We start from the raw sequence: 15,438 nt of genomic DNA, 5'->3' as shown, positions 1-15,438 counted from the left end.
TTTTTAACTTTGTTTACTCCCTTACCCACTTATATACTGTTTTTGACCAAGATTTTATCTGTGTCTAGATTTACACTCCACAAATTTCTCATTGTTTTACAGTTTCTTTAGATTTACCCATAAGTTTAGCTTCTTCACTAATCTTTTCTTCTAACAGTTCAGACATTTCTTCTGGAATAATTTAATTTCTTCCTGAAATACATCCTTATAATATCTTTTCAGGAGAGTCTGTTGTTGTTAAACTCTCATATTTCCTTGCTTGAGAATGTTTCTATTTTGCTATGGGTCTTAAAAATATATAGACACACATTACTGGTTTGAATGTTATTTTTTCATGTAAGAAAATGCCACGTATCAAACTATCTTTTCTATCTTTCTGCACCATTTTTTAAGTAAAATATTTACCTTTTGAGATTAAAGTCTCTCTCTCCCTTAAATTAGATTTGGGAAGGGAACAATAAGAGGGAATTATTAAGCTGATTAACTGCCCCCTATTAAGCTGCTGACTTAACATGGTGAGGGAGAGCTGGACTGAGTAGTTCTCATTAGTGGCCTCCTGCTTTCTTCTAGAAAGGCCCAATGAGGGCATTTCCATATAAACTGGATTAAAGGTATATTTTCTACCTGCAACTGCATCTGAATTAAGATCTGTAGGCTTATATATTATATGTAATATAAACCATAAATAATAATTTTTCCATAGCTCTTACAAAAGCATATCAATTTTATATGTTTATCTCTTTATTACCATATTTTATATTTAAGCAAATCAACTAACAAGTGATAATAAGTCCGGGATTCTGCCATGTTTCCTGAATTGCAAATTCTCAAAACTTCTTATTTATATGGTTATATTTTCAATATGCCTATAGACATGTATTACTGTGGGGCAAAGGTGGTGGTTGAAGGGAGTGGTAGGAAGAGGAAAAGAAAAGGAGAGGCATGTTTAAATTACTGAGAAATAAAATTATGGTCAACTTTGATATCATTTAAAATAGCATTGTTATATATTATTGAGGATAATAAATGATTCTTGGTGGAATTGCTTAGAGGGTCTGAGTTAATGATTAGTGATGAAGGTTTTATAGTTAGAATGCCACTTGAAGAAAAATAGATACTTCTAAAAGTAATTAAGAATGTTTAAAAATGTCCTTGGAATTTTGCAAGTATTTTCTTTGAAGATTTTTTTGCGTAATAAACAGGTAAACATAAACCTGTTCTATCTCAAGTATATATGAATCATTAATTAGTGCAACCTAAATTATTTGGAAGTAATGATACAGAATATTCTAAAGAATCGGCTTAATGATTCTAAATAAAAATAAGGATAACAATTGGGATAATGGTTAAGATAAATGTTAGTTTATATGTAATTTACTTTCAGAAGTAATCATTTTATTTTGGGCAAGTTGGGTAGATTCACAAATCGTGACTTTTATTCAAGTAATTATTGTGCTTCTCTTCCAAATGATCTGATTCCATCGACCCCATTTCTCTGGGGTTGTTATGACATGAATTGAAAGTTTTAGCATTTTTTGAACAGTAAAAAATAAAAGCTCTTGCTTGTTTCTAATTTCAGTAGAAAATTTTGCTTCACACAGGAAATGGCAATACAGGTTGAAAAGGCTCTACCCAGATGTAGCAATCTAGATGTTTCTCTTCATATGGACTCAACCTAAAAATTTCATTTTAATGAGAATTAGACCATGGAATTTTTCCTTAGCAAAGTCACATTTCCATTCTAGGGCCTGTGTTTTAATTCCTGGTATAATCTGTGTGCTCCATAATCCTGAAGTGCAGATTCAATACCACCTCCTCCCTTGGCACAAAACAGGAGTGGTTTGGGCAAAATCTGAGATCATCTATCTATTAAGGGAAACCAAAATGTTACCCTCACCTTAAAAATTCTTCTTCACATAAAAGGAATGCCTAAAATCCTCAAGTTAACAATCAATCTTAGTTTAAGAGCTGAATCTTGGTTAGAATATAAATTCTCCTGAAAAAAGACAATACTTTTGAAGATTCTTTATACTTTATATCTTAATATTTGTGGGTTTCAGATACTTTTCTGAAATTAGGTTTTAGACGAGAAAAAAAAGAGAAGAATATACAGGAAATGTGCTTCTTAGGGGATTTAGAAGGTATCCTGAAGAAAAGGACTCGTGGACAAATGTTGAAGCAAATTTCTGCTTCCTCAGAATCTTATTTACCAAGGGCTGCCTCAATATTCATGCATGTATACCTTCTTTCATTCACTTGACTAGCTTTAATTTGGTATCTCTTGTGTTCCAGGCAGTGCTAAGGATTGGGGGTGCAAAAATGAACACAATATATTTTCTGCTTTTAGGCATTCTACTCTAGTGGAGGAGAAATAAACCAACAATCAAAATACATAATGACAAATGTGTAAGGGAAGACTTTAAGGGATTCCACTGGAGGATTATGTAAAATAGAGGGACTCCAGTTATCTATAAACTATTTTTGAAGTTAAAATCTTTATTTACAGGACTATGAGATGATGCTCATTTAGTATAATGTACATTGAATCCAGTCAACCATTGCTGGCCTTACATTACCAGCTCTTGGAATGCCTCACTACATTTCTTCTCTGAAGATACGGTGCCAACAAAGCTTAAAATATTTTAATATCTGGTCAAGTCAGCTGCTCTGACAGCAATTGATTTGCTGAATGTCAAATCTGTTCACTCTGGAATTTAATGGGTTTTAATAAGGTTCGGGATGGGATAAATCTAAATAATGTTTGAGTAAGTATTTACCAATTTAACTTTTTATATTTTGGTTGAATAGGAGGCATTTATATCTCTCAATATGGATTTACATCATGGGCATGAATGCAGCGCCACTATTCATTTTATGGATTATAATATATCTTGACACAATCCGGGGAATTTGAAGGTAGAGTTGACACTCCATCATTTGCTTGCACAATTGTCTTTTCCTAAAGCTGAACAACTTAAGAAGGGGGTGATTATAGATGTTAACTTTGATGCTGCTGACGTTTGTCACCTTATGTCATAACCTTAACATTATTTAAATATATTTGTGGAAGGGCTTCCTGATTGTTCAAAGCACAACCTAGTATTCTGAAATGTACAGGCTCCTGTAACATTTGCTCCATCAGCAATCAACACATCAGCTTTTCTTTGAGAGGTAAATATTATGTGTCATGTTCCATAGGGGAAAATATTAAGAACTACTATGACATGGTCTTTGATAATTTTTCCCCCTATTTTCCCTTTGTTTTAGAGGTTACTTATATCAGAAATGAAATAGCCTGTGAATTTCTCTTTGTCCTTCATCAATCAAAGCTGATCAATTATAAGACCAGCAAAACTGGATCACAACTCCAAGCTACGTGGTCATATTACACTCATATTATTACTAAAAGCCACATCTATATTCCAAACTGGGATACTATAACCCCTTTGTCATTTTCCAATAAAAAGACCATACCAAATAGGCAGAGCACACCATAATTAGCAGCTGGCAGAGAAAGCTGTAAATCTATATGAGTTCTGAACGATTTGCTTACATTGTTGCTTTGTTGACAAATGATGCTGTACATGTTAATGTTCCTGAAATGTCCCCATTGCACCTGACGTGCCAATAAATGCCAGCCAGCTGTATGAATTATGGAAATAAGATTTTTGTTTATGAAGGTATCCCAGACATTTATTTTACAGCATTCCTCTCGACAGATTTAATGTCTGGAGTTACACTGAGAAGATATTTGCTACCTGACATAACGGATAATGGAAACTTTAAAGGCTCTTTTTTTTTCTCCTTTTAATGATGAGATTAATACCTCCACCCACGCACACACATGCACACACATATATGTATTTTAACATTTACCTTTGGACTTTATAATTTTCTCTTAATTTTTAAACATCACACATTCTTGCTCAAGAGTTAAATAAGGTATCAATTTCCAATTAAGACTAGGAGTGAATATTTAGAGTTATATACTGATAATTTTCATTTCCATTCCAATCATTCTTTTAGTGTGTTATGTGAATAGCACAAAAATATTTTGTATGAATTATAATATTTTGCATTTGTTCATCTATTTATTGTTGGTCTAAAAGAGCTTTACTTGTGGGTATTTCTTTTATATGTTACAGGAGTTAGTACTTCTGTAAATAGTTTTATATTAATATACTTTAAAATAACAGATTCTATGGCTGGGGAATCCCACAAACTGCCTCATTGCCCATTGCAAGACTTAAACCCCTTATTCAGATAAGATATTTTATTAATTATTTTTAAAGAGCTCTCACATGAGATAAAAATTACCTGATCTTACAATAATCATAAAATAACCACTGATTCTGAATCTTATAAACACAGTAATAAAATAAACCATACTAATTTAAAAACCTTTCCTCTAACACAAGTATAAAATGTATAATCCCAGATATGAATGCCAGTCTTCTCAAGTTTTAATCTTTGAAACATTTGTGTGATAAATGTTCACTATTGTCTTTGAATTTTTCTACTTTGCCATAGGTCAAAGGGGACTAGAAATTATGATTTCTGGGCTATAGTAATATTTTTGTCTTCTGTTTCAATACTGAAGAATGGACTGAATCGGTACCTAAAACAGTTGATGCTATGTGGCCAATAAGATTTTGAATTTGATCATTGATCTCCAAATGATTTGCCATATCATATGGCATGTGATTTAGAAAAGAACCAATGAGTACAGGCTAATTGGCCTTCTCTGAGTGACTGGTTGCATGCTTTTTCACCTGGGTTAAATTGTTTAGTTGATTTTTACATACACAGGCCAATGTGCTTTGTCCACAGAATGTTTGATATACCTTCCCACATCCTATTCAAGACCTCTAAGCTACCTAAAGTCTCAAAGCAGTATGAAAAAATGCCTCTTTATGGAACTTTGAACAATGGAGGCTTAGGGATGATTAACATATAAATAGGTAGGAAAGTCAAATCACTTTTGTGACCAAAGGCAATTCCCCTCAAATATTTCTTTCCTCACAAAAGAATCCAGATGGCAAAAATGATGCTTAAATAAATGCTGGCTACAGCTCAATTCTTCTGGTTCACACTGGCTACAATAGGCACTCATATTTATATATTAACCATTTCACAGATTTTGTGCAAAGAGTAAGCTACTTGTCCATAAGCCTATCGTGTTTAAAGAGTTAAGTCTCCAGTTCTTGGCACTGCTGCTTCAGTCTGTATTTGCTCAAAGGAGGATTAAGGGTAATGTGCAGCAGAGGAACAACGTAAGGAGACCTGGACTATATCTCTCTCCTCAATATACCTGCACAACGGGAAATACAGGGCTCCAGACTCCACTCTCCATGTTTTCTTTCACGTGCATGGAATTCATTGAAACTAATGGGAAGGAAATTATAGTCGTCTCACAGGTCTCCTAACTACAGGTTTCTGTGTGGATAAATTTAACTTGTCAAGGTTTCTTACAAAATGACACAACGAAAGTCAAATAGTCAACAAAGAATAGCAGGAAAATCTAAAAGTATTCAATTCCCCCATTTCAGTTAAATAAAACCAGATACATCATAGGCAAAGATCAGAGTTTGACTGGAGATTTTCCAAAATGATACTGTAATTTCTTACTGAGTTGTGAAGTTAAACACACACAAAGTAATAAATATCTGGAAAAATAAAGATAGTTCACCTAATTATCTCAGAGTATAATTTAAAAAATGAATTTTTTATAAACAAATCTTTTCATATACTCCACTAGGATATACTAGGATTGACATTAGAAAAATTGAAAGAAGGAGTTGCTGAATGTTGTCTGACTACCAGTCATTCAGAAAGAGCATTTCATCCAGGAAATATTGAATATAATAAATAATATTTGAAACAGAGAAATGGGCTATGCTGCTTTATTGGGGCAAACGAAAGTAGTAAAAGAAAGTTTCTTCAAACACAAATCCTTCTCAAAATAGAGTTATGAGAAATTTTATCCCAGCAATACTTGCAGAATAATAATAATAACCATTTACCTCATTTGCATTTTATGTTGGAACTTCATAAGGTAGGAAGGATGATTAATTTTGTGTTATAATTGAAGAAGCAGAGTCCTGAGATGTTTCAACCTATTCAAGGCTGTGTCAGTTTTACAAAGCAAGGCTTGAATTTATCCCAGGGCAATGTGATTCCAGGCCTCACATTTTAAAGCACATATTATTTTGTGCTTAGAAATGAAATATGCTGATTATCACAATCTAATTTTAGGATTTAATGAATGTGTTTTGGCAACTTTACTGAAAAATGGAAAGCAAAGCCAAGTGGATTGGGGAAGAGGGTCCTTTGGACAGAACGGAAGTTGGTAGGAAAGGAGAAGCAACAAAAATAATTAACCAAGCAGTTGTGAACAGTAAGGTGGACATGGTACACCAAATGGGTACTTTTGGAAATTTACAAGAAGAATCTTTTTCAGGCTCCTGAATACATGATATCCCAAACTCACACGGGTCATCATCAGGAGAAGCCCTGAATTGGAGGCTTAATTAATTTTTGAGAACAAATTGCTCCTGAGTAGAACATAAATTACAAAATGAGAATTTGTCCATCTCACTGTTCAAAATTGCTTTATTAATTATTTTTGCTACTAATCATTTCCTACAAACTTCTTTTCTGTTGAGAGCATCCTCTTTCCTAATCCACTTGGCTTTGCTTTCCATTTTTTCAGTGAAGTTCCCCAAATGAGACTATCATCTGCAACAGATACTGAATCAAGGGAAAGAAAATGTATATGTATTAACTACTAAGAGCTAATTATTTGAAATTGCAACTATAATACTCATCAACTCATGAAAGATGCCCACCCCTACACCAAGCTTTAGTCTCACTGTTTTTCACTAGCCCCAAAAGTCCTCTGAGCCAGGGCCACATCTTATTCATTTTTATACTCTGTTGCATTGTGCCTGGGACATAACAGCCATTCAATTCATGTTTGTTAAAGGAGAGTGACTGCAGACTCATGAAGCCTACCCTAGACCTAGAGAGAGGCAGAATTTAAGACAACACTGCATCTTGACTAAAAGCACATTGACGTTAGATTCAATCAATCCCAGGTTTGAATGTTGGTTCTGTCACCTACTAGCTGTGCACCCTTAGGCAAATTAACCTCACTAAGCTTCAGTTTCTGTGTCAGCACAACTGAGACAGTGATGTCTACCTCTTTGTAGTCTACGTTTATTAATTGAGGTAATATTTGTAAAGCACACCATGCCATGGTGGTATATAAAAGTGTTCAAGAAATGCTGTTAAAGCTGTAGTAGTTGAGATGGTCAAAAAGCAAATGCTGGAAATTTTTGACTCAAACTTGTCATCCTAGGATAGAAAGAGCAGTCAACTTCTGTAGGCAGTAGAGTGTACACAGAGGAGTGGATTCCTCAGAACAGAGATTAAGTTTCTCTATCATTCCAGTGATTAGTGCCCGCTTAAGTGGAGATATATTTTCAGGTAATGAAAATCACACTTTTAATAATATGCTGAAAGGTTAGAATTAAGGTATAGAAATAAAGGCCTGAGAATAACTTGATTGCAAGTGACAGCTGAAATATGCAAATTCTCTAAGGAAGGAGTGTGTAGAGAAGAAGGCCTAAAGTTGAACTTTCTCCGGCCTAGTTCAATAGGTGAAATACAGCGGAGGAAAAAGCAAAAGGGACCTTTAAGGCCTTTTTCAAGTCTTGACCCAGGAAGTAGGTAAAAAAGGCCATAGAGGAAGGCAGATGGTTGGGGAGGCCAAACATGAATGTAAATTTACTATAGAGCATTGGGAACCTGTCCAAGCCAGAAAGTAAATGTATTAAACTGGGCAGAAAATAACAGATTCCAGAATCATTTATTGTTCAACATAGTACAGGTGGTATTTATTTGTGGGAGAATTTCTGATGGGTATGCCCAGGATGGACACAATCTAATTTCAGATATCCATACCTTTCTCTTCTGCTCGTAAAAGCAAACTGGGATGCCACGGGAACGTGACTTCTTCTTTTTCTTCTTTTTTAAATGAAAACCTTGATTTTTCTCCTATTTACTTAGAAGGTAAATAACTTGAGAACATGAGTACTTAGAGCAATTGAGATCACTGTTCAAGAATGTGATAAAGGGTAGAAAGCCAGATGCAGGAGCTGCCCGGAGAGAACCATTGGTGCTCCAGAGAACTTATCCAAAGGATTTTAAAAGGTCACTTAAAATGTAATGAGCAGGGCAAATTTATATTACTAGAACTTCTCTTGGTAGGAGAATTGCATACAGTTCTTTGATAAGCTGTTGGAGAAGAAGGAGAGGAGCTAAAATTCTAGGTTATGCTTGAGTAAAACCAAAATACTGTTAAATTGTCTTCTAAGGAAGTTGAGCCCAGTTAAGAGAAAGGCTTTTTTTGTGCTGAACGGGGTCTGTAAGTTGAGAGGCTGGCAACAGTAGATTTTTTTTCTGCTCTTCCAACCCCCAATACTTGAGTTTGTCTTTAAGAAATGTTTAATAAATATTTATATCAGTTTAAGGAAGTGACAAATTATTGGTGTGCTTTGTAGGTCAAATGATATGTTTGACCATAGTGCAAAATTATTACCATGCCAGTGGTGTCCACATCTCCATTCAATTTAGAGGGAGGGCTGGCACTACAGAAATTGTTAGAAAGAGGAAAGATGAAAGAAAGGAAGGTCTTTATCCTTCATTTTGGGAAGGATAAAATCAACTAAAACAAGAGGGATTTGGGAAGGAGTAGTATATTTGATTTGTTTAAACTAATTCATTAGAAAGGAAGAGATTTTTTTCAGGAACATGTGAATAAAGATCAAAACACAATGAGACAAACTTCAAAAGTCCAGAGGAACTTGGGTCTTAGATTATTTCCTTTAAAAAGCATCTGGATTGAGGGCTTTGAAAACATACCAAAAGCAATAAAGACTGAAAAAATAGGGAACCACAACAACAGCAAAACCCCTCAATCTTCAATAAAACAAAAATAGCCACAGCTTCAAACCATACACAGTCATGTGTACTGTGAAATACTGTGGAGTCTGTGCCACAGTGAGGAGAGAAACTAAGAGCCAACACAAACTTCAGAAATGGAAGAGGAAAGGGGTTTCCTTAAAAGGGTCATAGTTTTGAGCATGATATCTGATGATCTGATAGAATATCAGGCCATGGGAATGGAATGGGTGCAGCCTGTGAGTAGGGAAATATGCTAGAAATTTATGACACAGAAAGTCAAGGAAGGTGGCATGGAAGCAAAGCCATTTTACTGTTTATTCCCCAGTCACATAGCTTAGGAAGAGTTCCAAGGAGGAAGCTTTATGAAGGAGGGTGAGGACACAGAAATTTCCAGGTTCCACACACAGAGCTGTGTTACTGAGAGAAAGAGAGAGAGAGGAAGAGAGAGAGAGAGAGGTATTAAATGAGCCAATTCAAGGATTAGTAGTAATCAGAAAAATTAAGTAGGGATTACAGAAGCACCAAGGGATCACTGATTAGACAAGAATAAAAAAGCAGAGGGATATAAATCATAAGAGGAATTATTCAAGAAACCAGGAGAGTTCAGACAAATAGCTATTCTATGGTTGCAAAGAAATTATTTACACAAAATGTATCAGAAGGAATTTTTAAAAAGAGCTATATGTATTCAAAGGGAGGAAAAGCAAGTTTATCAAGCTCAGGAAATAAGTAGAATAAAAAAAAACCTACGAGTGTCAAAGTAGAAGAAAAATTGAATATATATAATTGAAAACAGAGGATGACATACAGACTAGAAGAAATTATACAAAATGAAAAGTAAAAGACTAAAGACATAAAATATGCCTAAGAATAATTTTATGTATATGAATAAAGATGATTATAATACAAAGACAAAACTTGTGCTCTTGAAGATCAAAGAGCAAATGGAACAGAAAAAAACAAAGATGTAACAGAAGAAAAGTTTTTGGAAATAGAGAAAGACTTAAATTTGCTTACTGAAAAACATACCTAGTCCCAGGAAAAATTGATACAGCGTGATTAATCTAACATATCCTAGTAGGGCTACTGAAATTTAAGGATAAATAAAAAGCCATATGGTTTTCTAGACAGCACAGGTAATTCATATTAAGAGAGGGAAAAAAAAAGGTTGGTCTCAGAATACTTCACAGCAATACTCAGTGCCTGATGAAAAGGTTTGCAAAATTCAGAGAACTTCATTCAGAAACTTGAGAGTAACCTACTCATGCTCCTTTCTTGAAAATGGAACTGGATGACAAAATACAATAAACAGAAAGTTTAAATGAAGCCCTTGAGAATGGAGAAAACTTGGTAAAATGACTAGGTGTGAGCATTTTTTCCTTTGAAGCATAGAACTAAGTCTAAACAGCATTAGGAATGATGATTACAAATGTGAATGTTAACCTTTCAATAAGAAAATCCTAAATAAATTGGAAGACCATCTGGAAGGAAGAATACCTTCCAAATCTTCTGAATAACAAAAGATTTAGTGTAGGGGCTTCCCTGGTGGCGCAGTGGTTGAGAATCTGCCTGCTAATGCAGGGGACACGGGTTCGAGCCCTGGTCTGGGAGGATCTCACATGCCGCGGAGCAACTAGGCCCGTGAGCCATAACTACTGAGCCTGCGTGTCTGGAGCCTGTGCTCCGCAACAAAAGAGGCCACGATAGTGAGAGGCCCGCGCACTGCGATGAAGAGTGGCCCCCGCTTGCCTCAACTAGAGAAAGCCCTCACACAGAAACGAAGACCCAACACAGCCATAAATAAATAAATTAATTAATTAATTTAAAAAAAAAAGATTTAGTGTAAAATGGAAGTAATTCTTTTGACTTCAAAGTCTTAACATTTTCCTTAAGGTTAAGTTATCTTTTAGGAGCTAATTGTTCTTGGGTCAAGTAAACATTTATTTGAAGTTTAGGCATTCTTTCAAGCTCATTTAAACTTCTTTTTCTTCTTAAAATTCAAGTAAAACTAAATGTAAAACATTTTACTAAGGAATAACCACTGTGGGAGAATTGTATTTTTATCTACCTTATTATTCATCTCTGTGTACATCACTATATCAAGCGCCATCTTGAATATTATTCACTGAATATTAACATGTTTATACATATGTGTATTTAATTATGTGTTTATTTATGGAATGACTAGGTGACAATTTTTCTTTTTCTTTGTCTATTTTTGTACTGTTTGAATTTTTGTAACAGTTAATATTTTAATATAAAAAGTTTTAAAATATTCTTTTAACAAACAGCACTATAGCTGCATAAGATCAGGGCTGAAGTGTTTTTTATCATTCTTTATTCAGTCAACATATGATTATAAAGAAAAGGTACAGGGTTACACAAATCTCTATATTCTTTTAATTTTAGTCTAGGGAACTATGAACCTCTTGTAGGATTTATCTTGCATTTGTCTAAATTTAGAAAGGACATTTTAAATCTCAGGATGCTTTCTTAACACCCAGAATGTTTCTGATCCATCTCTCTGTGCCTTTATCAATATGCTTAGGAAATATAAAATTGTTTTCATAGCAAAAAGTAAAATACAAATATGAAGATATTTGCAAGATATTCCAAAGCCAAATACCAATTATTTGGGACTATTTAGAATTACAGATTTCATGTCCAGTTGTTCTGATATTGGTCATATTTCATTTTCAGAAATTTTCAGGTATTTAGATTTAAAATCTTGCAACTGAGAATAAAAGATGTATGATAAATTATTTACATTCTTAAAGACTGCTTTGCTGAATTATAGCTTGACTTCAATTAGCTTCAGTAGATACGTGCTATGTGTCTATATTGTCAGATTTTTTTAATGCTCTTATTATCCAGATTATGTTGCAATAATATTGTTATTCTCTTCTAGAGTTTTAGTTTACCAGGGTGTTGCACATAGATTGTGAATGTTCACGTACTTTGATATCTGGAAGACTTTGAATGTACTGCTGATTCCCTGGCCTGCCTTGTGTCTATACTGTTGGAATAATTTTGTTCAAATTCTTTTGGACGCTTACCTTCATGACACTTCTTGCCAAATATCTGACTTCAGTAGAAGGCACCTTTAGCAGTTCCAAAAAATAAGAATGGTAACTCTTGGGTGATATTTTCTCATATTGCATTTATTTAATCTATTAGTTAATGGAGAATACAAAATATAATGTTTCAGTTTTAAACTTTCAAATTTACCTAGAAACATCTCAATATAGATAAAAAATAAGATTTAGTTGAAACTGTGAGAAATGACAGGAGAAACTAGTTTTCTCAACCAATAAAATGCCTAAAAATTAGTAGTAGACATTTAATTATAAGTAAATAAAATTAGTATTTTGCAGTAATTGTACAAAAAAAAAAAACTCCTTGGAGAACTCTCTTTTATTCAGAATTATTTCTAAACATAAGAATTGCTAGTTTATATTTGCTCACAAGAGGTCTTCCAGTCTGAGCTTTAACTTGATCTCCATGTTTAAATAAACTCCGACAAAATATTAGAAATATCCCTAACAGAACCTAACTCCCTACATTAATTTTCGATTTGTCTAAGAATTCAGAAACATTGTTTTAAACAGATTCGGTTAAGTAAATCCATGCCATCTACCTTTCTGACTCTTTTTTTTTTTTTTTTTTTAATGAATGCAAGCAACATCCATCATGAGTAACTTGACTTTCTATAAAAGTAACAGTTCATAAAAATCTGTGAAACTACTACTGGGAACAAACAAATTAAACAAATGACAATGTAAAATAATAAAACTGCTGTTGTCCTCCTCTGGTGGAAGAATTGCTTCTTCTGTGGGACTAATACATCTTGCAGAAACAATTTTAAATAATATGAAACATATGGATTCAGCTTTTATTATTCTTCTAAAAGAAGACAATTATATTTATGTGATAAACTGTTCAGTGTTAGTAGCATGATGTTTATATTACTGGCCACTTAAATAATCTTTGACATGCTCCTGTGTGAATCAACAGCCCTCTTTTCTTGAAATCCCTCTTACAGTTTAAGTCCTGTCTCTTCACAATGGCGCTCATGTGCCTTTCAGCGCATCAGGAGTGTAACAGAGCTCTACACGAGACCAGTGAAGAAACAATTTCCTTACAGTGGATATGACTAACGTACATTCATCTCCTCCTCCCTTCCACACACCTTCCGTCTGAGTTCTCTCCTATTCCTGAAGAGAAAGTTGGGACTTGACCTCAGTCAGTGTTTGGTGGAATGAAAGGAAAGCAGGTTTTGAAGTTTTGCTTTTCCTAAAGGAACAATCAGTTTGGTGTTACCCGTGAAAAGTTTCTGAAGTACTATCTCCTCCTCACTCTTTGGTTAGAGATGTTTTTTATATTATTTTTAAAGAAGTTTTGCAGAGTAGAGAGAAACCTGTAGACATTTGCTGAGTTGCCTTCCACAATTCATCTAAAAATGCTTAATAAAAGCAGAGAAAAGTTGTCTCCTCATCTTTCAGTATGACTGGCCCCTCACCCACATAGACATTTCTGAAGGAAACAGATTAATTTCCAAATTGTCACTTTGGCTCACTCATCAGTTGCTGCTGTGTGTTTAGATAACGCTTGTTAAAAAGTGATGGAGTTTGCTCTGCTGCCTTTTGCTTCTGAAATGAATCTCTTACAGAATATCAGTTGGCTTAGTATTTACCCATGCCCCTCCTCATTGCCCTACAGAGTGAGTTGAATAATTCTAATAATCAAAGGCACAGAGTCTGCATCTAGTTTGGAAGTGAAACCATGGGTAATTTTCAAATGGGGTGCTCTCAATTTTTGATGAACTGTCACAGAAACAGGAATTACCACAATTCAAAAATCCCATCCACTAAAGGACAGAGATCGGCATCTGTGGATGATTTCTTCTAACCCACCACCCTCAAATTTCCTTCCCTGCCCCCCTAATAAAAACACACTCTTTTGCCTCATGCTTCCAATTTAGCGCAATCATGCCTCTTACTGGCCATTGCCTTGCAGGACACCAGCTGTCAAACACATAGATGCAAGATATGGGGTTTGAAATAAAAAGCCTTATTAAGGTAAAAGATGTGCAAGTCTTTATATCACGTCCAATATTAGACTCAAATAAGACTGCTCAGCATGCAGAAGCAAGAACGCAACTGCATCATAAATACTTGAAATGAAGGAATGCTAAATGGCTGTTATCATTTTCCAGAGTCTTTAGATGAGTAATCTAATCTCACCTCGACTCATCTCATCTCATGTCTTTCAGAGAAAAAACTGGTCCTGTTCCACCCCTTCTAATCCCCTTCCCACCAATGAAGTGATTGTGAGAGAAGCCCTAATCCTTGGAAGGTTTTAAGAAACTGTCTTTGAAGATAAGATTTTGCTCTTCCATAGATTCTGAGAATCTGAAGTTGGGGAAGCTGCCAGGGGAGCTCAGAATGTGCCATTTCTGGAATTGGAGCAGCTAATATCATGCACAAATAAACTGCACTTTTTTTCTTTTTTGCAATAACTCAGTTAAGACTCATTTATTTATATCACTTCTGCAGTAGTCCTTATGCCAGGTAGTAAAGGCAAAGGTGAGACGTAATACTTGCCCTTATGGAATTCAGGCTCTTCAAAGTGAGAAAATAATGCTATGAAAAAAGCATGTATAAAATGGAGGAAGACAAGAGGAGAAAGGGAGGGGTTTTTTGTGCCTGAGGGATTTAAGGACAGTTTCAGAGATGTGATGGTTTTGACGATTTCAGCTTGATTTTGAAGGATGAACAAGGAATTTGCAGGCATTTGTGGGGCTGTGGAGTGCAAGTGTATTCTGGGAAGGACTAAAGTGTGTGCAGTGGTTCATAGTTATGCACTAGCAGACATAGCAAGTTGCTGGTTTGATACCATTAGCCCAGCTCTTCATAAAGTGAAGCTATAGAAAATTGTAGCTTGTTTAACAAATGTTACAGTATATCGGGATAGATGTTGCTTGGCTCCTGCATCTTTTAGCTTTTTGTGGAGCTAATCAAGCAACTAAGCTTGAAAACATGGATTCTGTTTAAGCATATTTGTGTTTGACTCTGGTTACCAGCCTCATGTCCTTAGTCAAATTCCTTATCACACTATACCTTAGTCTGAAGATGGGAATAATACTAGTACCTGGTACATAGGATTATTGTGATGATCAGTAAGAAAATGTCAATCAAACACTTAGCACACACAGTACCTGGCACATAGTAAGTGCTCAATAAACATTAGTTATCATTTTCACCATCACTATTAAGCATCCGTTACGGGCACTTTGAGGGTAAAAAATATAGAATATGATATGAATCTACCCCTGAGGATCTAGATATTTTTGGCTGGGGAATCAAGGCATCAAGTGCAGAATTAGTGTAAAAAGAAAATTACATATATTAATTAGTACTATGTACTTATGTAACGAAAAATACCATAGAAAACAGAGCAATTTACTTTAAG

The 15,438-nt window shown here is 34.7% G+C and overlaps 1 protein-coding gene across 2 annotated transcripts in view; it reads right to left on the bottom strand.

The window, feature by feature from the left end:
• ARHGAP15 (Rho GTPase activating protein 15) overlaps positions 1 to 15,438 on the bottom strand; it is a 618,249-nt gene that overhangs the window by 154,954 nt on the left and 447,857 nt on the right. The gene's annotated exons all lie outside the window — the stretch shown is intronic.

This window comes from Mesoplodon mirus, assembly GCF_964341445.2.
Source record: "Mesoplodon mirus genome assembly, chromosome: 8".
NCBI lineage: Eukaryota > Metazoa > Chordata > Mammalia > Artiodactyla > Ziphiidae > Mesoplodon > Mesoplodon mirus.
This window is presented reverse-complemented; position numbering and strand designations above follow the sequence as displayed.